Below are 25,639 nucleotides of genomic sequence, written 5' to 3'. Positions count from 1 at the left end.
AGTATGGAGGTTCCTCAAAAAACTAAACTAGAACTACCGTATGATCCGGCAATTCCACTCCTGGGTATATATCTGGAAAAAACAAGAATACTAATTTGAAAAGATACATTCACCCCAGTGTTTGTAGTAGCACTATGTACAATAGTCAAGATATAGAAGCAATCCAAATGCCCATCAACAGACGAATGGATAAAGAAGATGTGGTATGTGTGTACAATGGACAGTTAGTCATAAAAAATTTGAATGAAATTCTGCCGTTTGTAGCAACATGGATGGACCTAGAGAATATTATGCTTAGTGAAATAAATCAGACAGAGAAAAACAAATACTATATGATATTACTTATATGTGGAATGTAAAAAAATAATACAAATGAATGTATATGCAAAACAGAAACAAATTCACTGATATTGAAAATAAACTGGTTTTCATAGCGGAGAGAGAAGGGGGAGGTGCAATGGGATTAAGAGATACAAACTACAGTGTATAAAATAGATAAGCAACAAGGATATATTGTATAGCACAGGGAATTATAGCCATTATCTTGTAATAACTTTTAATGGAGTATAATCTGTAAAAATACTGAATCACTATGCTATACACCTGAAACTAATATAATATTATAATTCAACTGCACTTCAATTAAAAGTAATAAAATAGGGCTTCCCTGGTGGCGCAGTGGTTGAGAATCCGCCTGCCGATGCAGGGGACATGGGTTCGTGCCCCGGTCTGGGAAGATTCCACATGCCGCGGAGCGGCTAGGCCCGTGAGCCATGGCCGCTGAGCCTGCGCGTCTGGAGCCTGTGCTCCGCAACGGGAGAGGCCACAACAGTGAGAGGCCCGCGTACCGCAAAAAAAAAAAAAAAAAAAAAAAGTAATAAAATAAAGAATAAATATCTTTACTAAAACAAGTATTCCAACTTAATTTCTGTTAAATGCAGATAAATGTATTTTTGTTAGATATTTGTATTTAAGGAGATAGTAATTTCATTTGATATTTTATTTTTAATGTCATGGTCATTAAGTTTTTGACATGGGCTCTGTTCTGGTAAGCAAAGCTCAAGAAAAGCCAAAAGGCTGTGAATCAAATAGTGTCTCATATAGATTATTTATATGAGAGTACAATAAACTACTAATTTATTAAACTTGGCTATTAAAAGAAAAAGAATTTTCCTAGTGGAGAGAGAAATGTAAACAAAAGAAAGTAGCTCATTTTGCATATAGGACTTTTGCATTATTTTGTATTTTAATTAATAGTTATTTTTCTTCCACTGTTGTCATCACTGATTAGATAGCACATGATATATTAATTATTTGAATATCATGGTAGAAGTACAGTGTCTTTAATAAGAGTTCACCTTATAGTGTATTGACCATTGAGTCAATGAAGATTAGCCAGTTGCAATATCGTCCTCAAATAATATTACCATTGCAATACTAGAGTAGACGTAACCCAGACTATTAAGAACCCAAAAGTCCTTCATCCAGGAAAAACAAACAAACAAAATGCTTATAAAAATATTAAAAGATTGACTGGGTAACTGAAATAATGGCAAATACATGAATCTGAATTTCCCCGCACATCCTTCAAAAAAACAATAAAGAAGAACATAAAACTACACATAACCCATGTCTTAACATAACTAGAACATAGAGAATATTCAACTTCAAATCATCTGTAAGTAGAAAAATTAATACCAAATCATTCACACTCTTGTGCAAGCCTTGGTGCAGAGCATGGGTAGTCTGAGAAAAACTGCACAGGATAAGAGGGGAACTAGTTACAGGCTTAAGACTGATCTAAAATCACTTCCGGGAAAATAAATTTCTCCCAAATTACTGAAAAACATCCTGATAGACAAGAATAGACCACAGAAAAGGGACATATAAGTTTGCATAGTATTCAAAGAGGTAGTTTTGGAAAGGCAACTCTTCTGGGGAGAAGAGGGTTAAAAAGGAAGAAATAAATGCCTTTTAGAAGCTAAAGAGTTAAATAGAGAAGCGAGAGAAGAAAATTTAGGATCCTGCAAGGCAGAAGAATATTTTTTAAAATAGGAGGGCAGGGCTTCCCTGGTGGCGCAGTGGTTGAGAGTCCGCCTGCCGATGCAGGAGACACAGGTTCGTGCCCCGGTCTGGGAAGATCCCACATGCCGCGGAGCGGCTGGGCCCGTGAGCCATGGCCGCTGAGCCTGTGCTCCGCAAGGGGAGAGGCCACAGCAGTGAGAGGCCCGCCTATCACAAAAAAAAAAAAAAAAAAAAAAAATAGGAGGGCAAATTGTTCACACCGCCCATCCCCCAAATCTAATCAATAAAGAAATCATACTTTACCTAAAGCAGAGGACATTTTTGAAACTAGGAATCTTATAAGCTCTCCCAAATTGCCAGTTCTATTCAGACATGCAGAAGTGACAGCAACTTGAACTATATAAAACTCATTTAAAAAGAAAACAGAGGGCTTCCCTGGTGGCGCAGTGTTTGAGAGTCCGCCTGCCGATTCAGGGGACACGGGTTCGTGCCCCGGTCCGGGAAGATCCCACATGCCACGGAGCGGCTGGGCCCGTGAACCATGGCCGCTGGGCCTGCGCGTCTGGAGCCTGTGCTCCGCAATGGGAGAGGCCACAACAGTGAGAGGCCCGCATACTGCAAAAAAAAGAAAAAAAAAAACAAAAAAAAAACCAGAAGGTGAGGATAAAAAGAGTTCAGTGGATGAAAATATCTATTACCTACCTCTCCCCTGGCAAAAAGGCATAAAAATAGACACATAGATCCATGGAATAGAATTGAAAGTCCAGTAATAAACACTTACCTTAGGACTTCCCTGATGGTGCAGTGATAAGACTCTGTGCTCCCAATGCAGGGGCCTGGGTTTGATCCCTGGTCAGGGAACTAGTCCCACATGCATGCCCCAACTAAGAGTTTGCATGCCACAACTAAGGAGCCTGCCTGCCGCAACTAAGACCCAGCGCAACCAAATAAATAAATTTTTTAAAAATTACCTTTATGGTCAATTTATCTTCGCTAAGAATGCCAAGACAATTCAATGGGTAAAAAATAGTATTTTCAACAAATGCTGCTGACAAATGGATGTCAACATGCAAAGAATGAAGTTGGACCCATATCTCACATCATGCACAAAAATTAACTGAAAATGGATTGAAGATCTAAATGTAAGAACAAAATATAAAATTCTCAGAAGGAAGCATATGTATAAATCATTCTGACCTTAGATTCAGCAGTGGCTTTTTAGACATGACACCTTCAATCAGCCAAAAAAAGAGTAAATAAATTGGACGTCATCAAAATTTTAAATGTGTGTGCTTCAGAGGACACCATCAAGAAAGTGGAAAGAGAGCAACATACAGGAGAAAAAATTTGTCAGTCATATATCTGACATGGGACTTGTATCCAGAGTACATAAAGAACCTCTTACAACTCAATGATAAAAAGACAACCTAATTTTATTTTATTTATTTTTCTTTCCCATTATGGTTTATTACAGGATTTCAAACATAGCTCCCTGTGCTGTACAATAGGACCTATAGTTTATCCATTCTATATATAATAGTTTGCATCTGCTAGTCCCAAACTCCCAATCCTACCCTCCCCCTTGGCAACCGCAAGTCTGTTCTCTTTGTCTGTGAATCTGATTGTTTCATATATAAGTTCTTTTGTGTTGTATTTTAGTTTCCCCATGTAAGTGATATCACATGGTATTTGTTTTTCTCTTCCTAATTTACTTCACTTAGTATGATAATTTCTAGGTCCATCCATGTTGCTGCAAATGGCATTATTTCATTCTTTTTTATGGCTGAGTAATATTCCGTTGTGTATACTTACCACATCTTCTTTATCCATTCATCTGTTGATGGACATTTAGGTTGAGGAAATCACTTTTCAAAGTCCTCTGCATCTGTCCTCCTGCTGTAGCAAGTTTGCATTCACATCAGACCCATGTATCACACATTACTCTGTGATATATGCTTTCATATGTGTGGGGTTTTACTACTGCCATCAAGAACAAGGCAAGGATATCTAGTAACTCCACTACAGTCCAACATTTTACTGGAGATATTAGGCAATGCAATTAAACAAGAGCAATCAGAAGAGGTATAACAATTGGAAATTAAGAAATAAAACTAACTCTATTTGACTATGATAGGAAAGTATATGTAGAAACCCTAGAGCAAAGATCAGCAAAGTAGCCTGAGAGCCACATCTGGTCACATCATTTTGTTTGTGTATTGCCTGTAGCTACTTTTGCCCTACACTGGCAGAGTTGGATAGTTGTGATAGAAAGGGTTTGGCCCATAAAGTTGAAAATACTTTATCTGACATTGTACAGAAAAAGTTTGTGGACTCCTGCCCTAGAGAATCAAATAATAAAACTATCTCAAACAATAAAATAATTCAGTAACTAGAAGGTATATTAGCATTCAGAACTCAACATTCTTTACATATACAAATACTTACCAGTTAGAGGATATAGTGGTTGGGAAAATCCCAGTTAAATAACAACAAAAAAGATAAAATATTTGGGAATAAATGTAACACATGTACAAAAACTATTTTAGAAAAACTTTAAAACACTTCTGAAAGACACAAAAATTGAATTGGACCAATGAAAAGACAATTCTCCCTACTTTATAATTTTAACATAATTTCAATAAAAATACCTACTCCTTTTTTTAAAGAGAGCTAGACAAGTTGATATAGAATTCATACGGAAATACAAATACATAAAAATAGCCAGGAATTGTTTCAGGCAAGAATCATCAATGGATCGTACAACTAATTCATGAAGAGGTGATGACAAGGAGGATATTTTTGCAGTGTCAAAATAACCTCACCACAAGGTACTTACTAATCATTAATGGAAAAAAACCAGCAACTTTACAGTGGAGGCATCACCTTTACCATTGTCAAAATTAATGTTATTAGTAATGGGACAAATAGACATCATGCATCCTGATAGGATGCACTGAAAAGAGCATAACATCACTTCTGTGGCATTCCTGCAAAAATGTATAACCTGAATTTAAACAAGAAACATTAGTCAAACCCAAATTCAGGGGCATTTTGCAAAATAAATGGCTTATATTCTTCAAAAATGTCAGGGTCAAGAAAGACGAAGAGGGCTTCCCTGGTGACGCAGTGGTTGAGAGTCCGCCTGCCGATGCAGGGGACATGGGTTCGTGCCCCGGTCTGGGAAGATCCCACATGCCGCGGAGTGGCTGGGCCCGTGAGCCATGGCCGCTGAGCCTGTGTGTCCGGAGCCTGTGCTCCGCAACGGGGGAGGCCACAACAGTGAGAGGCCCGCGTACCGCAAAAAAAAAAAGAAAGAAAGAAAGACGAAGAATGAGGGACTTGTTCCAGATCAAAAAATACTAAAGAGATATGACAATTAACTACAATTCTTACCCTGGAATAGACCATGGGCCAAGACAGAAACAATAATTTATTTTATTATTTTATTCTATTTTTGTTATAAAGGACATTAGTGGAACAATTGGTGAAATGTGAAGGTCTGTGGATTGGATAGTACTGTATTAATGGTAATTACCTTATTCGATAAGGTAATTCTGAGGTATGTCTCTATTTCTTGATTTCCCTTTTGATTTATTCTTTGACTCATTGGTTATTTAGGAACATATTGTTTAATATCTGCAATTTGTGAATTTTACAGCTTTCCTCACGTTATTGATTTCTCGTTTCATACTACCATGGTCAGAAAAGAAACTTGGTATGGGTTCTGGGTACTTTCACCATAAGCATCTTTGCCACAGACATCTTTGCCACAAGCATTTCTGCAACATAACTAATTGACCATAAGTCAATTTTCCCGAGAAAGTTAAAATAACTGATTGACGGTTTTGGGGTTGACAGTTTGGTTTCAACTCGTTGAAATACTTTGGCATTTCTTCTGGTTAGCAACATTATTGATGGCTTTATCGAGCTGATAGTGATTTGCCACAAGTGTTGGTTTCTTATTTTGAACATACCCTATTGCAGGAGAATAAGGGCAAGAGCCTTGAAGGCACATTGTTGAACCCACATTTCGTGTAGAACTTCGAAATGTCTATCAAGGGACATATGACAATATACCGAGAAGAGCTAGCAGTGTAGAAGGCTTTCACAATGCAATACAAATCTCTTTTACAAATATGCGTCCTAGTATTTGGAAACTGATACCACCTCAACGAAGGAATAAATTTTGGCAATAAAGAAAAAAATGCAATGCCAAAGGAGGAGATGAATCAACAAGCAAAAAAAAAGTATAAAATACTCTGAACAAAAGACTTGGAAAACAAATGCTTAGGTGCAAAACACAAAATAAAATCCGTTATTTGCACAGCATTGCCATGAATCTACACACATTTTAAACGTATTCAAATACTTTGTATTTCACAGGAAGGTCTTTAATTTTGTTGTTAATTTACCATGTTTCTTTATGTCCTTTTTAATGCCCCTCTTTTATTTTTCATTTCATTTTTTATGGCAAAATTGCCGTATGGCCAGTTAGTTATATGGCAGAAATGTTCTTGGCATCTACAGCAAAGATGCTTGTAACTGAAAGTACCAGACATGCTAGGTATGATTTCAAACTTTTAAAATTAGCTAAGACTTGTTTTTTGACCTATCTTGTGATATATGCTGGGAAACGTTCCTTGTGTACTTGAAAAGAATGTGTATTCTGCTGCTCTTGGATGGAATTTTCTGTATATGTCTGTTAGCTCCATTTGGTCTAAAATATGGTTCAAGTCCAATATTTCCTTGTTGATTTTCTGTCTGGATGATTTATCTATTGTTGAAAATGGGGTATTGAAGTTCCATGCTATTCTTGAATTGTCTATTTATCTCTTCAGATCTGTTAGTATTTGCTTGATATATTTAGGTGTTCTGATGTTAAGTGCATATATATTTATGATTGTTATATTGTCTTGATGAATTAACCCCCTCATCATTATATAATGACCATCTTTGTCTCTTGTTACCATTTTTGACTTACAGTCTATTTTGTCTGAAATAAGTATGGCCACCTCTCTTCTCTTTTGGTTTCTACTTGCATGGGATATCTTTTGCCATTCCTTTGCTTTGGGCCTATGTGTGTCTTTAAAGATGAAGTGAGTCTCTTATGGGCCGCATACAGTTGGGTCTTTTTTTTTAATCCATCCAGCCACTCAATGCCTTTTGATTAGAGAATTCAATCTATTTACTTTTAGAGTAATTATTGATAGGTGAGGACTTACTAATGCTATCTTATTGTTTTCTGGCTGTTTTATAGTGCCATTATTACTTTTTTTTTTCTTTTTTGCTGCCTACCTTCGTGGATTAATGACTTCCTGTAGTGGTATGCTTTAATTCTCTTTTCTTTATCTTTTTCTGTATTAACTGTAGATTTTTGTTTCATGGTTACCATGAGGCTTACATAAACTATCTTATATATATACAACAGTCTATTTTATAATGGTAACAATTGAACACATACAAAAACTCTGTCCTTTTACTCCCTTCCTTTTATGTTTTTGATGTCACCATTTACATCTTTTTATATTGTATATTCCTTAACAAATTGTTGAAGCTATAGTTGTTTTTAATACTTTTGTCCTTTAACCTTTATCTAGAGTTAAGTAGTTAACGCATCACTGTAATACATTATTATTAGGGTATTCTGAATCTAGCTATATGCTTACCTTTACCAGTGTATTATATATGTTCCTATGTTTTCATATTACTAATTTGCATCCTTTTTTTCAGGTCAAAGAGCTCCTTTCAGTATTTCTTTTAAGGCAGGTTACTGGTGATAAATTCCTTCAGCTTTTGTTTACTAGGGAAAGTTTTTATTTCTACCTTCAATTCTAAAGGACGGGTTTACTGGGTAAAGTTTCTTGGTTGTCAGTTTCTTTCTTTTAGCACTTCGAAGAATATATTATCCCATCCTCTTATGGCCTGCAAGGTCTCTGCTGAGAAGTCTATTGATAGCTTTATGGGGGTTCCCTTGTATGAGAGCAATTTTTTTCTCTTACTTGTTTTAGAATTCTTTTTTTGTCTTTGGTTTTAAACAGTTTTATTATGATGTCTTGGAGAAGGTTGTTTTGTATTGAAATTTTGAGGTGACCTATGAACTTGGATGTCCAAATATTTCCCCAGATTTAGGACATTTTCATCCACTATTTTTTAAAATAAGCTTTCTACCCCTTTCTCCCTCTCTTCCCCTTCTAGGACTCCAGTGATGCATGTATTATTTCACTTGATGGTGTCCCATAAATACCATAGGTTTTTTTCTTCATTCCTTTTCATTTGTTTTTCTTTTTGCCCCTATGATTGGATAATTTCAGTTGATCTGTCTTCTAGATCTCTCTTCTGCTTATTCAAGTCTACTATTGAAGCTCTCTACTAAAGTCTTCAGTTCAGTCACTGTATTCCTCAGCTCCAAAATTTTTGCTGCTTCTTTTTACGTTTTCTATCTCCTTGTTTAAGGTCTGTTTTATTCTTCTGTTGTCTTTCTGATATCATGAAATTGTTTTCCTGTGTTCTCTTGTAGCTCTCTAAGCAATCTGTAGAAAAATTATTTTGAATTATTTGTTGGGCAATTCCTGGGTCTCCATTTCCTTGGGGCCACTTACTGAAGATTTACTGTATTCCTTAGGCAGATACATATTCCCCTGATTCTTCGTGATCACTGTAGCCTTGCATAGGTATCTGAGCGTTTGAAGAAGGAGTCACCTCTTTCAGACTTTAGGGACTAACTTCAGTAAACTAACTCTTTCACCTGGTGGGGGACACACTAGATGAAGTTGTGACCTTGGTTCTAATGGTGTGGGGTGTCAAGTGCAGGGGCATGTGGCTGTACCAGGTACAAAGGGCATGATGTCTTTTTGACTCAGGCTGCTGGAATTCAGTCCCTAGTTGCTGGACCTGGGCTCTTCCAGGTCCAGCAACTAGGGACCAGGACAAGCAGCAGTGGGAGCTGGAGTCAGTGGTGTGCTTACACTTGGCTGTGGGGGTCAGCTGCTAGTGCCTATGTAGTGGCAGGAGCCAGTTGCAGACACACAGGTAATGGTAGGGGCCAGGGCTGATTATGGGCTTACGGAAACTGTGGAGGCCCTGACTGTTGGCATGCTCTCCTGTGGCTGCCCACTCTTACACCAGGTGTGCACACTGCAGTGGAGGCCAGTGATGGGAGTCAGACTGGGGGCATGCAGGTGCACAGCTGGAAGCGCTAGCTACGGGTGAGCACTGTGGTGCGAGCTAGAGACAGGAGGCAGGGCCTGACCTGGTCCCACAGCAGCTGCGGGGCCTTGGCTTTCTGCATGCTCGCCTGTGGGTATACACGCTCACCCTGGGCATGTGCACTGTAGTGGGGGCTGATAGTGGGTGTCAAGCCAGTGGTGTGCAAGTGCACAGGTGGAGGGTCTAGCCCTGAGCACAGCAGTGGAGGTTTAGGCTGATGTCTTGCACTTGTGCAGCTGTAGAAGCCCCAGCTGGCTGCTAGTGTGACCACCAGACTCTGGCAGGGACAGGGAAGGACTCAGCTGGCTAGTTACTTAACATTTGTGCAGCTGCAGTGAGCTGTTTTTAACAAAATTCTATTTTCTGTGAGGCGAAATCTGGTGAAATCTGCCGGGGGTCTTCAGAGGCTATGCTGGCTATTGGCTTTATCAGTAGTGAAATCTGCTAAGCTCTGTGAATCTAGATCACTCCTGCTGCATGTCTGTTAGTAATAGCCTCTGCTTTTCTTCCTTGTACCCAGCTGTCTCTATACGTCTCAACTTAGCTGGTCTGGGCCGGGTGAAACCAAAGCAGTACCTTCATGGAGTGCCCCAAGAGGCTGGAGAAGCTGTTCACCCTGCTCTTCCTTTCCTGGCAAGAAGAAGTCTTTCTATCTGGAAAGTTCCTTCTTGGTGCTGAACAATACTAGCTTGGGGGATGGGACGATGCAGCCAAAATGAAGCTGTCTCCCTCTCTTCTTGTGTGATTATTTTCAGTTTGTTCTGTTGCACTGTGTTTCTAAAACTTCCTAAGTGACTTTAGAGGTCTCCCAGAGCTAATTCTGCTCGTTGATAGCTGCTGTTCAATCCTTGGTCTTTCTGGGGGGGATGGGGAAGCTGGGTTCTCCTATGTTGCTATTTTTACCTACAACCTCTCCTTAAAATTTTATCTTCCATTTTTATGTTTGAAATATAAGGGGGGAGTGCACTATTATAATCTAACACTGATGTTTACCAAATAGGTAGTATGAAGGCATAAAAACAGACTTATTATCAAATAAGTGCCACACACAGAACTGGAAGAATTAGCTTAATACAATGGGTGACAAATAAGATTTTAACAATTTCTCAACGAACTATAACCTTCTCCTCCTCTTTTTCTTCCTTATCCTCCTCCTCCTTCTTTTTATCTTCCCATGCCCCCTTCTTCTTCCTCTTATTCCTTTTCTTCCTTCTCCTCCTCTTTTTTCTTTTTACAAGATTAGGCTCCTTTCCCTTGTATACTTTGGATTTTGTTCTGGTACTAATGGCTGTCCAGAACTACCCTGTCAGTATTTCTCTTGCTCTGTCTTATGAAAAAGTACACATTTGGAAGGTAATAGGCCTAGGATTAAGAGTGCTACAGAATATTATTTTTTTTTCCTAAAATATTGTATAAAGACTGCACTTTGTTGAGAATAATTTCCCCTAAAACCAGAAATGGAAAATTTGTTGCAACTGGAGTCCCAACTCTGATTATGTAGTAGTAGCAACCTAGAGCTGTGTATTGAGCATTCTGAGGCTACATCAAGACTCTACAGCAAAGTGTGCCTTGATTGACTATTGACATACGCCATGAGCAGAGGAAGAGGAAATAGTGGACCCATTATTTGCCATTCCCTTCCTATGTGTTTAAGTAAATTATGATGTATGCCTGGAAATTTGATTATTCAATGTTTCTATTTCATGTTTCCCATGTATAAGTAGAAATAATTGTCCTCTTAATGCTAATTCCTGAATAGTGGTGAAGTAATTTAGACATTGAAAGTATTTATTTAAATTCTTACCCATATGAAAGTTATATTTTGTGTCACATTTTCTGTATAAATATGACTTATGAAATGCTTCTAATAGTAAATCCCCTACATTTAAGAATTAGAAAAGAGCCTAGACACAAATGTTTATAGACTCTTTATTCATAATCACCCCAAACTAGAAACAACCCAGAAGTTCTTCAATGGCTGAATGTGTAAACAAACTATGGTATTTCTCTTTACGCTGTACTATGTTATACACCATCCCATATATTATATAGTATACCATAGAATACTCTTCAACAATAAAAAGGAATATACTGTAGATACATGAAACAACTTGAATGCATCCCAAAGGCAACATTGCTGAAATGACGAAGCCATTCTTGAGAGTTACATTCTATGTGATTCCCTTTATAAACTACTCTTGAAAAGACAAACCTATATTGATAGAAAAACAGATCAGTGGTTGCCAGGAGCTAGGGATTGTGGGAATGTGTGACTTCAAATGTATAGTACAAGAGATTTGGGGGGGTGGAGGGTAATAGAAGTGCTCTGTATCCTGATTGTGGTGGTAGTGACATGAATCTGTACATGTGTTAAAATTCATAGAACTATCTACTCCCAGGGAAAATCAATTTAATATAATTTTAGGCAAGTTTTAGAAAAGAATGTAGCATAGTAGTTTCAGTTAACTTCAGTTTGTAAGTGTGCTATGGTAGGAAGTGAATGGAAAATTCTGAGGATAAAAAGATCTAAGAAATTCTATGTACAAAAAAACCCCAAAGAACCCACCAGTGTATACCTACTTGGCACTTGGGGTTATTATTTAGTGCCTTATGAACTTGATTTGTATCTTGTATGTACTTGTATTTTGTAATGGAAAGGGTATAAAACATCTATATTATTGATATCACTCTATCACTGTCTGGTTGAATAAACGTGAGCAAGTCATTTAATTGCTCAGGTCATCAGGTTCTTTTTCTATAGAATAAGAAGTTTGGATCCTGTGCTTTTTAAACTGAAATACTCCTAGTAAACATTTTACTCCAGAATATGCGTTTGCCTTAATATATAGCATTAAGTAAAATAGAGGCTCTAGGACAAGCTTCATGGTTTTTGTTTTTGTTTTCTGATGGCTTCACATAGTTCCTGACATCCCATTACATCCTCTAGTTGAAATAGCATGAGACTATATAATCTAATAATCTCTCTCCTAGCTGTAAATTTTTGTTTTGTTTTAATTTTTTCCAGATAACTCTTCTGAGTTTTCAGTTTTTAAGTATTCAATTTTTAAATACTAAGCAGAATAGAAATTTAAGACCACTAGATGGGGATGTAAACAATACAGTGTTTGTTGTTTGTCTTGTGCTCAGAAGTAACTCCATACAGTCTTAAGCATAAGTCCCTGAAGAGTGCAGAAAACAAAGAACAAATCCACACAAGTACTTGTTTTTATCTTTCTAAATGTCGGTGATATGGATTTGGGAGAAATTAACCTTCTGAATTAAGAGTGAAGTCTGTGCTCAAGTAGCATATTGTAAAACCATAATTTCTTTGAATGACTCTCCATGGTCACAATATGTGATATTCATGGTTTTATGACTTTATTTTGTCCTGCTACATATTTAATGATAGGTACAAAATCAGAAATAAAATGTAACAATTAAGATACATTGTAATTTCTTCTTCTGGGTTTTTCCATCCTCTTTTCAATACTTTAAAAAAGAGTGATCATTTGTCTCTTTAAAGGTACATCTAAAATTATGTTAGTTTCATGACTTAGTAATTTTTAGCTTTCTATATATAATTAGCAAAAACATAGCTACGCAAAACTTTAAGAATATCTTTAAAGAATTGCTTTTAAACAAAATACCATTGTGCTATATTAAAAGACTGTGCAAATAGTCTTTTAAAGAGTACTTAGGAAAAAATTAGGGAAAGGGAACTTTTTTTTTTCTTTCTTATCTCTCAGATGAGGGGAGTTGAAATTGCCTTATTTCTTGAGAATTTTCTTAGCTCATACTATGTATTTTTTTTACTTTTCAAGCAAATGCACATGGTTATTGATAATTATATGAGCTTTGGTATCTATACATCATATCACTGTTGAAGATTACCTTTCAACACAGTATAGGACTTCTATCCAATAAGGGCTGACACTTGTTTCCTTTTAGGAGTCTGTCTTAGGTTTTTAGTTGTTCAGTATTTCATCCTCAATATTTGGGCTCAGCTAAAATACAGAAGGTTTTAGCACACTTATTATAATTTAAATGGCTTATCCAACAGGGAAAACTATGCCAATTTACGGCATAATTGGGATGAATTATAGATTATTACATATCTGAAATTCTCAGGTAAAATCTAGCCCCAAAATGGAGGTCTAAGACTATGATATATTTATTTATTTATTTATTTGTTAAAGCCTGGTGGGATTTTTTTTCTTTTTATTTATTTATTTTTGGCTGCGTTGGGTCTTCATTGCTGCGTAGGCTTTCTCTAGTTGCGGCCAGCGGGGGCTGCTCTTTGTTGCGGTGCACTGGCTTCTCATTGCGGTGGCTTCTCTTGTTGCAGAGCACAGGCTCTAGGTGCGCAGGCTTCAGTAGTTGTGGCACACAAGCTCAGTAGTTGTGGCTTGCGGGCTCTAGAGTGCAGGTTCAGTAGTTGTGGCACACGGGCTTAGTTGCTCCGCAGCATGTGGGATCTTCCTGGACCAGGGCTTAAACTCCTGTCCCCTGCATTGGCAGGCGAATTCTTAACCACTGCGCCACCAAGGAAGTCCCTATGATATATTTAATATTTACATCTTAGATAAGTAAATGTAACAATTTTTAAGGGAGTAACCCTTCTTGTAAGTGACTGTCTACTTTTTTACTGTGATTAAAATACTTATAACATAAAATTTACCATGCTAACCATTTTAAAAAATTGTGGTAACAAAGACATAGCATAAATTTTACCATTTTCACCATCTTTAAGTGTAAAATTCGGTGGTAGTAATGACATTCACACTGTTGTGCAACCATCTGCTGTTTCCAAAGCTCTTTCGTCACCACAAACAGAAACTCTGTAACTATTAAGCAATAACTCCCCACTCTTACTCAGCTACTGGTAACCTCTAATCTACTTTCCATCTCTGAATTTGCCTTGAATGACTCAATTTTAATATGATTGCATATTTTTAATTTTTCTACTTGGATGAAAAACATCTACTGTGGTAAAGCCTACTGTTGTCGTTTAGAAAAAATAAAACACTGAGCAGTACTGTGTACATACATAAAAACACACAAATAGCTATGAAGCATCACAAAGAAACAAGCCCCTAGTATCTGTAAGGTTACTAAACATCTTATTCATTCTTAGCGTTTTCATGTTGAAGAGAGCTTACATTTCCTTTGTACTATGATGTACTTTATCTTAAAACAAAAATCAGTTAACCTATATACATACATACATAATTAAGGTCCGTATTTTATTCATTTCAAGGTGACAAATATAATAAAATAGTATAACATAGGAAATAGAGGAATACAAATGAGAAGGAAAAAGGATTTTTAAAACATATTTCATTTTAAAGGTGTTTCCATTTGTTTAACCGTTTTAGGTTGTACTCAAGACACATTAGTTTAAAACTACTAATGGAAGCAGCAAATAAATGGTATAAAAATATTTTTACTGATTTTAAGAAACTGCCTCTCAGATGAAACTGTTTTAAAGATAGGACTTGCACTGTAAGCCAGACATAGCCACTGGAGTTTTTCTGAACAAGAGTCAATAGAGACTTATAAAGATTGGTGTCAACAACTAACTATTCATGCCTAGAATTTTCTGAAGAGGAAATTTAGACATGATTCATAATTTAATTAAAGGCTTCAGATTTTGGTGTTGCTAAATGGGAAGATACACAGTAAGTAGATCAACAAGTGAACAGAATCCTTATAGAACTTTCTGTGCTAAAATTAATACTTGATTCATATCATAACTAGATATATTGAACAACACTGGTAAGCAAGAGATAATTGAAGTCTTTCACTTAGACAAGCTAATATTTTGTTATATTCTCTAATAAGTTGATATGCTGGGAAATATAAAAATAGATGGATAATAATTAAATCAGTTGGGGAAATATGGAGAATTATTTTTCTGTACATTATTTTGGATAAAAGTGTACCTTAATTGTCCCAGAAAAATAGTTACTTGATCTGTTTTTTACTGTCTCTTTGATGGGCTTTCTTAAGTTTCATAATTCTGTAACTGGAAAGGTTTTTTCTTTGTTATGTTTCACTTATGTTGCTATCACATTCTTTACCCTGAACTTATCTTTCATATCCTGACTTGAGTAGAAATGGAGAATAGTTCACTAATGCATACAATTTTTTCTATCTCTTATTGAGGAAACAGAGGAATTTTAGAGTTGTTTGGCTCATTCAACATCCATTAAATTACATTCTGCTGGTGCCTTGTTGTACTGAAGAGACTGGGAAGCTGAATATTGCATTTCCTGACTCCCTTGCTGCTAGGATTCTGAATACACATTAGATCCCTCTAATAAAATGCATTCCTGAAAATGTAGAAGGAAGAAGTGAAGTAAAGGCTTCTGCTCCTCTTGGCTGTTGCTGCTAGCCAGCAGGTTCAAGGAGATGTTCAGAAGGGTTTTTCTGGGAGTCATTTTTTTTTGGGGGGGGGAGTCATTTTTAAAGGCTTTTTAGAACCTCTTCCTCCAGCCCTTCTTGCAATTTTGTATTCATCTAACTCCCTGTGTTAAATACCTTTGTTATTTGGGAAACAATAGAAGCATTGCCACCAACTCAGGAAAAGATAAGGATGCCTAATATTGCCGTGGAAGTTTTAGAAAGACAAAGAATTTACAGGCATAAAAAATTGGAAAGGAAGAGAAACTGTTTCTGTTTGCAGAGGGAATAATTCTATATCCAAAAACCCCCAAAAGAATTAGTGGAAAACCTAGTGAAAGAATGAGAGAATATAAATATCAGGTTATAAAATCAACATTAAAAAATGAACACCTTTGGGACTTCCCTGATGGTGCAGTGGTTAAGAATCCGCCTGCCAATGCAGGGGACACGGGTTTGAGCCCTGGTCCGGGAAGATCACACATGCCACAGAGCAACTAAGCCCGTGTGCCACAACTACTGAGCCTGCGCTCTAGAGCCCGCAAGCCACAGCTACTGAGCCCGTGTGCCAGAACTACTGAAGCCTGCGCGCCTAGAGCCCGTGCTCTACCGGAAGAGAAGCCACCACAATGAGAGGCCCACGCACCGCAATGAAGAGTAGCCCCTCCTCGCCACAACTAGAGAAAGCCCATGAGCAGCAATGAAGACCCAACACAGCCAAAAATAAATAAATTTAAAAAAAATTAACACCTTCATAGACTCAAAAATAAGCAGTTAGAAGATGTAATGGAAGAGAAGACTAAAGTTTTAGTAGCAAAACAAAAATAATGCAAGAAAAAAAATCTAGACATAAACTCAATACAAAATGCCTAAAACCATAAAAAATAAATAAATAAATAAAATTTTAAAAACACAGAAGAAGCCAAAAGGAGCCATGAACCAAAGAAAGGCATATTATGTTTTTGGATATAAACTTATTAACATCATTAAAAGCTCAGTTCTTCTTAATTTATGAATTGAAATATAAACCTCAGTACAAATATCCTCTTTTTTGTTTCTTTAGTTTATAAAGTTTATTAGGAAAAACACAAAAAAGCAAGAATAACCATGAAAATATTATAAAAATGATATTTTAAAAAATGATACAAATGAACTTATTTACAAAACAAATGACTCAGAGACATACAAAACAAACTTATGGTTACCAAAGGGGAAGAGGGGGAGGGATAAATTAGGAGACTGGGATTAAAATATACACACTACTATATGTAAAATAGATAACCAACAAGGACCTACTGTATAGCACAGGGAACTATACTCAGTGTCTTGTAATAACCTAGAGTGGAAAAGAATCTAAAAAACAAATATATATATATGTATAACTGAATCACTTTGCTGTAACCTGAAACTAATACATCATTGTAAATCAACTATATTTCAACCAAAAAATGTTTTTTTAAGAAAATAGAACATACAGTACAGCTACTATAATTGAAACAATGGTTTCAGCTCTCTAATGCAATAAAAATCTGTAATTAGACCCGATTTGTTAAAATAGCATTTAAAATCAGTGGGGAAAAGAAGGACTTTTAAACAAGTATTGTTGGGATAAACTAGATATACACATAAAGGAACAGCTGTAAGTGAAATGTTTCTCAACCATCCACCAGAATAAATTCCAAATTGAACTGTGAAAAATGGAAATGTACCAAGTGAAACCATATAGTTACTAGAAGAAAACATGAATTAATTTCTTTATTACCTAGGAGTGGATAAATCTTTCCTAACCGTGATAATAAACTATTGATAAAACTGACTATTAAAATGTTTTAAATCAATAGTTTATGATAATAAAATAAACTTGATAAAATTGATTATAGAAAAACAAATTTATTTTTCAAAAATAAGTTTTTTGAAAAATAAAAAGCCCAACTTTCAAACTTATAGAAGAATTTTCTTTTATACTTTTCACCTCAATTCGTAACTATTAACATTTTCCACATTTGCTTTCTCTCTCTTTCTATAACAGATACATTATTAGTATTATTATTATCATCTTTTTAATAATACATGCAGGGGCTTCCCTGGTGGCGCAGTGGTTGAGAATCTGCCTGCCAATGAAGGGGACACAGGTTCGAGCCCTGGTCTGGGAAGATCCCACATGCCACGGGGCAACTGGGCCTGTGAGCCACAACTACTGAGCCTGTGCGTCTGGAGCCTGTGCTCCGCAACAAGAGAGGCCACTACAGTGAGAGGCCCACGCACCGCGCCGCGATGAAGAGTGGCCCCAGCTCGCCACAACTAGAGAAAGCCCTCGCACAGAAATGAAGACCCAACACAGCCAAAAATAATAAATAAACAAAAATAAATAAATTAATAATAATAATAATAATAATAATACATGCAGTCATCATGACCCCATACCTTTACTTTAACATATATCTGATAAAAACAAGGATATTCTGTTACATTACTATAGTATAATTATAAAAATCAGGAAATTCACAATTGATAGACTACTAGTATCTAATAATATGCAGTCCTCTTTCAGAATTTGTCACTTTTATCTCAGCTGTTCTTTATAACAATTATTTTTCTCATGTATTGTCATTAATTGTCATGTCTTGTTAGTCTAATCTGGAATACTTCCTTAGCTTTTGTCTTTTATGAAAGTGACATTTTTGAAGTGTAGTCCGATAGTTTATAGAATTTCTTTAAAATTGGGTTTGCCTTATTGTTTTCTCATTAAATTCAGATTATGCATTTTTTCATAGCTTTATTGAAATATATTTCACATACCATAAAATCGACCCACTTAACTTGTACAACTTAGTGGTTTTTGATATAGTCACAGAGTTGCACAACCATCACTACTGTCTAATTTTAGAATATTTTCAAACTCCAAAATGACATTAGCAGTCATTCTCAATTCCTGCTCTTCTCCCCACCCCTACCATCCCAGTCCTAGGCAACCACTAATTTATTTTGTCTCTATGAATTTGCCTGTTCTAGACACTGCGTATAAATGTAATCACGAGCTTCCCTGGTGGCGCAGTGGTTGGGAGTCTGCCTGCCGATGCAGGGGACGCGGGTTTGTGCCCCGGTCCGGGAGGATCCCACATGCTGTGGAGCGGCTGGGCCCGTGAGCCATGGCCGCTGAGCCTGCGCGTCCGGAGCCTGTGCTCCGCAACGGGAAAGCAGTGAGAGGCCCACGTACCGCGAAAAAAAAAAAAAAATGCAATCACAAAAATGTGGATTTTTTTTACTGGTTTCTTTCACTCAACATAATGATTTCAAGGTTTATCCTTGTTGAAGCATGTACTGGTATGCCAGCCATTCTTTTTTATTACCAGTTAATATCCCAGTGTACAGATATACCCCATTTTGTTAATCAGTTCATCAGTTGATGGACATAGGTTGTTTCACTTCTTGCCTGTTACGAAGAGTGTCTCTGTGAATATTCATGCACAAGATTTTGTTTGAGCATGTGTTTTGTTTGTTTGTTTGTTTTTAAAGAACATTTATTTATTTATTTATTTGTTTATTGGCTGTGTTGGGTCTTTGTTGCTGCGTGCGGGCTTTCTCTAGTTGCAGCGAGCTGGGGCTACTCTTCGTTGCGGTGCGCGGGCTTCTCATTGCAGAGCATGGGCTGTAGGCACGTGGGCTTCAGTAGTTGTGGCTCGCAGGCTCTAGAGCACAAGCTCAGTAGTTGTGGCACACAGGCTTAGTTACTCCAGGGCATGTGGGATCTTCCCGGACCAGGGATCGAACCCGTGTCCCCTGCGTTGGCAGGCGGATTCTTAACCACTGCGCCACCAGGGAAGTCCCTGAGTATGTGTTTTTAATTCTCCTGGGTATGGAGAGTGGAATTTCTGGATCACGTGATAGTTCTATGTTTAGTATTTTGATGAACTGCCAAACTGTTTTGAAAGCAGCTGCACCATTTTACCTTCCCACCAGCAATGTGTTGATATGAGGGTTCCAATTTCTCTGCATCTTCACTGATACTTGTTATTGTTTATCATTTTCATTTGCTATCCTAGTGAGTGTGACGTGGTATCTTATTGGGTTTTATTTGCATTTCCCTAATAACTTATGATATTGAGCATCTTTTCATGTGTTTATTGGCCGTTTGCATTTCTTATTTGGAGAAATGTCTATTTAGATTCTTTGCCCATTTTTTATTTTTATTTTTTGGAATGGTAAGTTTTTTATATATTCTGGATAAAAGTCCCTTTTTAGATATATAATTTGCAAATGTTTTATCCCATTTTGTGAGTTGTCTTTTTCACTTTCTTGTGTTCTTTGAAACACAAAAGATTTTTATTTTAATAAAGTCCAATTCATTTTTTTAGTTGCTTTTGCCTTTTTGGTGTTGTATCTAAGAAATTGTTGACTAACCCAATATAATGAAGATATACTCCTATGTTTTCTTCTAGGAGTTTTGTAGTTTTAACTATTATATTTAGGTCTGTGATCCAGTTTGAGTTTGATCCATTTTGAGACCATGTTTAATTTTTGTTTATAGTGTGAGGTAGAGGTCCAACTAAGTCTTTTGCATGTGGGTATCCAGTTTCCTTAACACCATTTGTTAAAAATGTTCTTCTTTCCTCACTTAATTGTCTTGGTACTCTTGTAAAAAATCAATTTACCATAAATATAAGGGTTTAATTTTGGACTCTCAGTTCCTTTTCATTGATGTATAAGTCTGTCCTTAGGCCAGTACCATACTTTCTTGATTACTCTTGATTTGTAATAAGTTTCAAAATTGAGAAGTGTGAGTCTTTCACCCTTGTTCTTTCTTTACAAGATTGTTTTGGTTTTCATGGGTCCCTTGTATTTCCATATGAATATTAGGATCAGCCTGTTGATTTCTGGGAGGAAAAAAAAGCAGCTAGGATTTGGATGGGGATTGTGCTGAATCACTTCATCAGTTTGGGGAATATTGCCATTTTAATAATGCTAAGCATTTCAGTTTGTGAACATAGGCTATCTTTCCATTTGTTCAGATCTTCTTAATTTCTTTCAGCGATGTTTTATACTTTCAAGTGTACAAGTCTTGCACTTCTTTTGTTAAATTTTTTTCTAGGTAGCTCATTTTTTTAAAAATTTTATTTATTTATTTATTTTTGGCTGTGTTCGGTCTTCGTTTCTGTGCGTGGGCTTTCTCTAGTTGCAGCGAGTGGGGGCCACTCTTCATCTCAGTGCATGGGCCTCTCACTGTCACGGCCTCTCTTGTTGTGGAGCACAGGCTCCAGATGCGCAAGCTCAGTAGTTGTGGCTCATGGGCCCTGTTGCTCCGCGGCATGTGGGATATTCCCAGACCAGGGCTCGAACACGTGCCCCCTGCATTGGCAGGCAGATTCTCAACCACTGCGCCACCAGGGAAGCCCAAGGTGGCTCATTTTTTTTAAGTACTTATTTTCTTTCTGTTACAAGATACTCTATGCCTGTCTTGTTCATTTCTTCACCCAGACTTAAAATGAGCCATTTCTCCAAGGAGCCCTGGTTCTGTATGATGGGTAATGGTATTTAGAAAACATCAGAATGCTCAGTGTGTTCTAAAATACTCATTGTAAAGAGGGAACTAAGGCTCTCTGAGTTTAAATATCTTGTTTGTTGGCCTTCTGCAGATACTATTGTCAAGTAAAATGAGCCAGAATTGTTTGGAGAACACTGCATTCATGTTTGCAGCCAGAATAAATAAGACTGGTCTGAAATATATTATTGTTGTGAGATAGCAAGAATACTTTCCAAGATGTTTAGAAGTACTGACAAAGATGCCAGTTTCAAAGACCTTTTTATTGGCTGAATTTTGATAATTTAAAATTGAAAAGGAAGACCATGATTATAATAACTAGAACTAGTTGAATCTGTAAAAAGCCCTAAGTCCATGATAATGCTCAAAAAGAACAGATTGTGTTCCATAAAATCATACCTAAATATGTCTGGGGATCTATGATCCTCAGTTACAAGATACACAAAAATATATACCTCATGGTTACTGGCTAAATAACTCATCAAGGATCAAGGAGTAGACTGTGGAGAAATGGATTTGTAACTGTGGTCCTTAGACCATGTTCAGTATAAGAACCTCCCCAATACAAGTGTGGTTGTACATATGTTGAGGGAGCCTTCAAGGAAGTCTGGGGCCTAGTTCTGGACAAATGCTCAGGGAAGCTTGGGATTTGACCTATAACTCACCTACCTCTCAGTAAATTCCCCCATGCTAGGTGTACATTGTATACATATATCAGGTTAGCTGGCAAACACTTTCCAGAATCTCAAGCAGTGGGAGAAGTCAGGAAGCTATAACACTCCCCTTCTATCAGGAGTATAAAGTAGGTGCTGCATATCCCTGCAAAAAACCTTCATTCTGTTTGGTTAGTATCACTGGCAACTGTGTATTTCCACGAGGATTCTAGGGACCCAGGATGCTGTACAGGATGAAGTGTTGTCTAATTTCTATTTTTCCTATTTTAATGAAAGCCATATAGTTCTTTTTGTGTTTATCTTTCCCAATTGACACATTTATAGGAAAGAAAAAGTAGACAATTTTGACAGCTGTGAAGATTCTTTATGTACAATGTGAGTCTTTGGAACTAGCAATTAGAAGGTTACAATTTGTATATTAAACTGGTAGAATAATATAAATTAACTAAATTATAATCCTAAGTATATTCACAGTTGTTATACCCTTTGATCTTCAACATTTTTGAAGTGTGTACCATAAATCCCATTGTTTGATTATGAGCACTCATATTTTTGAGCAAAATTACTATTACTATTTTCCTGTCAACCAGAAAACTATTCTTATATCATATACAAAAGTTTAGAATGTTTATTTATGGAAAATTAAATAGTAATTTCACTATAACATGATAATGATATATTTTAAAAAAAGGCAAAAGGCAAAGGGTTTGTGGGATGAGTGTGATGTGAAGAATCTTCAGGTCACTCTGAGGTCTGACAGCATGATTATATACTTGTATATCTCCCAAGTGAACCATTCTAAGAGGAGTTGAACAATATTGCATGCAATTGGGATTTGTTGTTTTATAAAAGAATTTATTGATATAATTACAAACTATATCCATGAGAAGTGGCTGTTAGTGAAGAAAATACATGGTGAAAGGCAATTAGCATAAGCATATCCAGTCTTTGATCTTAGTGATATAAACATATTCTTTACTAAGAATATGTGAATCCTTTGTTTCTATTAGTTTGACCAATATCCTGAGTATCTCTGAGCAGAAAACATTCATGTTCACCTGTTGAGCAGGCCTCTGATGACTTCAGGAAGACTGGACAATTTTTTCTTTTGTCTGATTGGTGAAATCACCCCATAAATTCTAACTATCCTATCTGATTTGTTCTTCTTTTTAAAATTGGAACTTTTATCTCTGAACTTATTTAAAAGATATTATATTACTCATTTTAAAAAGGATTTAATGTAGCATCCTCTAGAAGGGGTTAGTTTTTGATGTCTTATGTAGCTACTAAGTATTTTCTATCTTAGTGCATATCTCTCCTTCATGTATTTTTTTTATTTGGAATGGCCCTTTGGGAGAATTAAAGTATTTTCCAGGAACTCTGATGACTCAGTTGAATTATAAAACATCAACTTGTAAGTGAGCAGCTCTGGTCATTCCAACATGGACAGATTATGAGTAAAGATAGTAGGAAGGACTAGGTTTAGAGGACAGATATATTGGATATAGCAGGAAATCAAGGGATGAGGTGTGTTGCAGTGCAGTTTAGATCCATGAGGGCTATTCTAAGAAAACTATGCCTAGACACATTACAAAATGAAACCCTAAGATAAAGAGAAAATCTTGAAAGCAGACAGAGGAGAGTGATGCTTTACATACAAAAGAAGAGTGATTCAAATGCCAACAGATTTTTCATCAGAAATCAGTGGCCATAAACTAAAACAAAAACAACAAAAGAAATCATAGTGGCCAGGAGACTTTAAAACTGAAACAATAAATCAGTCAACCCAAAATTCTGTGTCCATTGAAAATATCCTTCAGAAATGATGGCAAAGTTAACACAATTTTATAAATGGAAAACTAAGAGAAATTTGTCTCCAGCAGACCTGTACTACAAGAAATGGTAGTGGAAGTTCTTCAAAGGAAAAAAGAATATTAACAGAAAAGTTGGATCTTCAGGAGCAAATGAAGAGCATCAGAAATGGTAAATATCTGGATAAAAATAAAAGACTATTTTTATCCTCTTAAGTTCTTTAAAAAAGACCTGTGGATGTTTAAAGGAAAATTATAACATTGTTCTTTGGGGTTTTCAATGTATGCAGATGTAATCCATAAGTGTATAATAAAACAAATCAATAAGCTGCTAGGAAATATATAAAACTATTTCAGAGTGTGGTTGGGGGGAGGTGGTTAAAGGGACTTATGCTTATTTTGCATGAAGATGTACAGTATTCAGCTTGAATTCTGATGTATTGTGTTTCTTAAATAAAACACTAAAAAAATACAGAGATATGTCTTAAAAGTTGATAGAAGTATTAAAAGGTAAGATTAAAAATTATTTGTTATATTTTTAAAAGATAAGAAAGAAGAAATAGCAATAACAGCAGAGAGATAAAAAGAAAAATAATAAAATATTGAATGAAATCTGATGATAACAGTAATTATATTAAATATTAAAGGTCTAAACACTGCAATTAAAAAGCAGATGTTGGGCTTCCCTGGTGGCGCAGTGGTTGAGAGTCCGCCTGCCGATGCAGGGGACACGGGTTCGTGCCCCGGTCTGGGAAGATCCCACATGCCGTGGAGCGGTTGGGCCCGTGAGCCATGGCCGTTGAGCCTGCGCGTCCGGAGCCTGTGCTCCGCAATGGGAGAGGCCACAACAGTGAGAGGCCCACGTACAGCAAAAAAAAAAAAAAAAAAAAAAAAAGCAGATGTTGTCAGAGTGGATAAAAAAGGAAGACCAAACTGTATACAGCTTACAAGAATTATCTTTTAGGTATAAAAACACACAGGTATGATGAAAGTAAATGAATGGACAAAACTATACCAGGCAAACAATAAGCATTAAAAGCAAGGAATAACTATATTAATATCAGATAAAATAGCTTTCAAGATAGAGGGTCTTGTCAGAGATAAAGAGGGATATTTCATAATGTTAAAAGGACATTTCAGGGGAAATGGATCAAGATGGCAGAGGAATAGGATGTGGAGCTCACCTTTTTCCCACAAGATACATCAAAAATACATCTACATGTGGAATGACTCTCACAGCACAGCTACTGAATGCTGGCAGAAGACCTCAGACCTCCAAAAGGGCAAGGAAATCTCCATGTAACCAGGTAGGACAAAAGAAAAAAGAAAGAAAAGAGCGAAAAAGGAATTGGGACGGAATCTGTGCCCCTGGAAGGGAGCTGTGAAAGAGGAAAGTTTCCACACACGGGGAAGTCTCCTCACTGGCCGGGAGATCAGCCAGGACAGAGGGGGAGCTTTGGAGCCTTGGAGGAGAGCACAGCGACAGGTTTGTGGAGGGCAAAGCTGAGAGAGACCTGCACAGATTAGCGGTGCCAACTGGCATTTCCCAGGCTGAGATGCTTGTCCTTTGGGGCTGGTGGAGGCTGGGTATTGAGATCTGGGCTTCGGAGGTCAGACACTGGGAAGAGGACTGGGATTGGCTGTGTGAAGACAGCCTGAGGGGGCTAGGGTGTGGTGCGCCCCATCTGAGGGAATCTGGGAAGAAGATCGCCTTCCCAGAAGGAGAAGGGTGGGCTCGCCATAAGAGTTTCTTTCTCCATGTGTTCTCAGGTGGCAGGGCACTGTCTACATGAGCTATGGAGGCAGGCGTGAGCCATTGCTGCCATCTCAGACTCCAGAGGCAGTGCGGGCTGCAGCCTCTGTGGAGGTTCCTGTGAACAGGTGCAGGTCACTGCCTCCACCTTCCCAGGAGCTTGTGCAGCCCACCAACACCAAGTGTCCCACAACCCTGCACCAACCACTGCCCCTGCCTCCCCTGGGGT

The 25,639-nt window shown here is 37.1% G+C and overlaps 1 long non-coding RNA gene across 1 annotated transcript in view; it reads left to right on the top strand.

Annotated features, from left to right (window-relative positions):
* Positions 1–25,321, top strand: part of LOC307057293 — a 60,372-nt gene extending 35,051 nt beyond the window's left edge. Inside the window, exons 2-3 of the long non-coding RNA XR_013811052.1 lie at positions 23,727–23,829; positions 24,897–25,321. This is a non-coding gene — a long non-coding RNA (uncharacterized lncRNA). The remainder of the gene's footprint in view (positions 1–23,726; positions 23,830–24,896) is intronic.
* The last annotated feature ends 318 nt before the right edge of the window (positions 25,322–25,639 follow it).

This window comes from Hyperoodon ampullatus (genome assembly GCF_949752795.1).
Source record: "Hyperoodon ampullatus genome assembly, chromosome: 8".
NCBI classification, from domain to species: Eukaryota; Metazoa; Chordata; class Mammalia; order Artiodactyla; family Ziphiidae; genus Hyperoodon; species Hyperoodon ampullatus.
The sequence above is the reverse complement of the archived record's forward strand: the minus strand, read 5'-3'. Positions and strand labels throughout refer to the sequence as shown.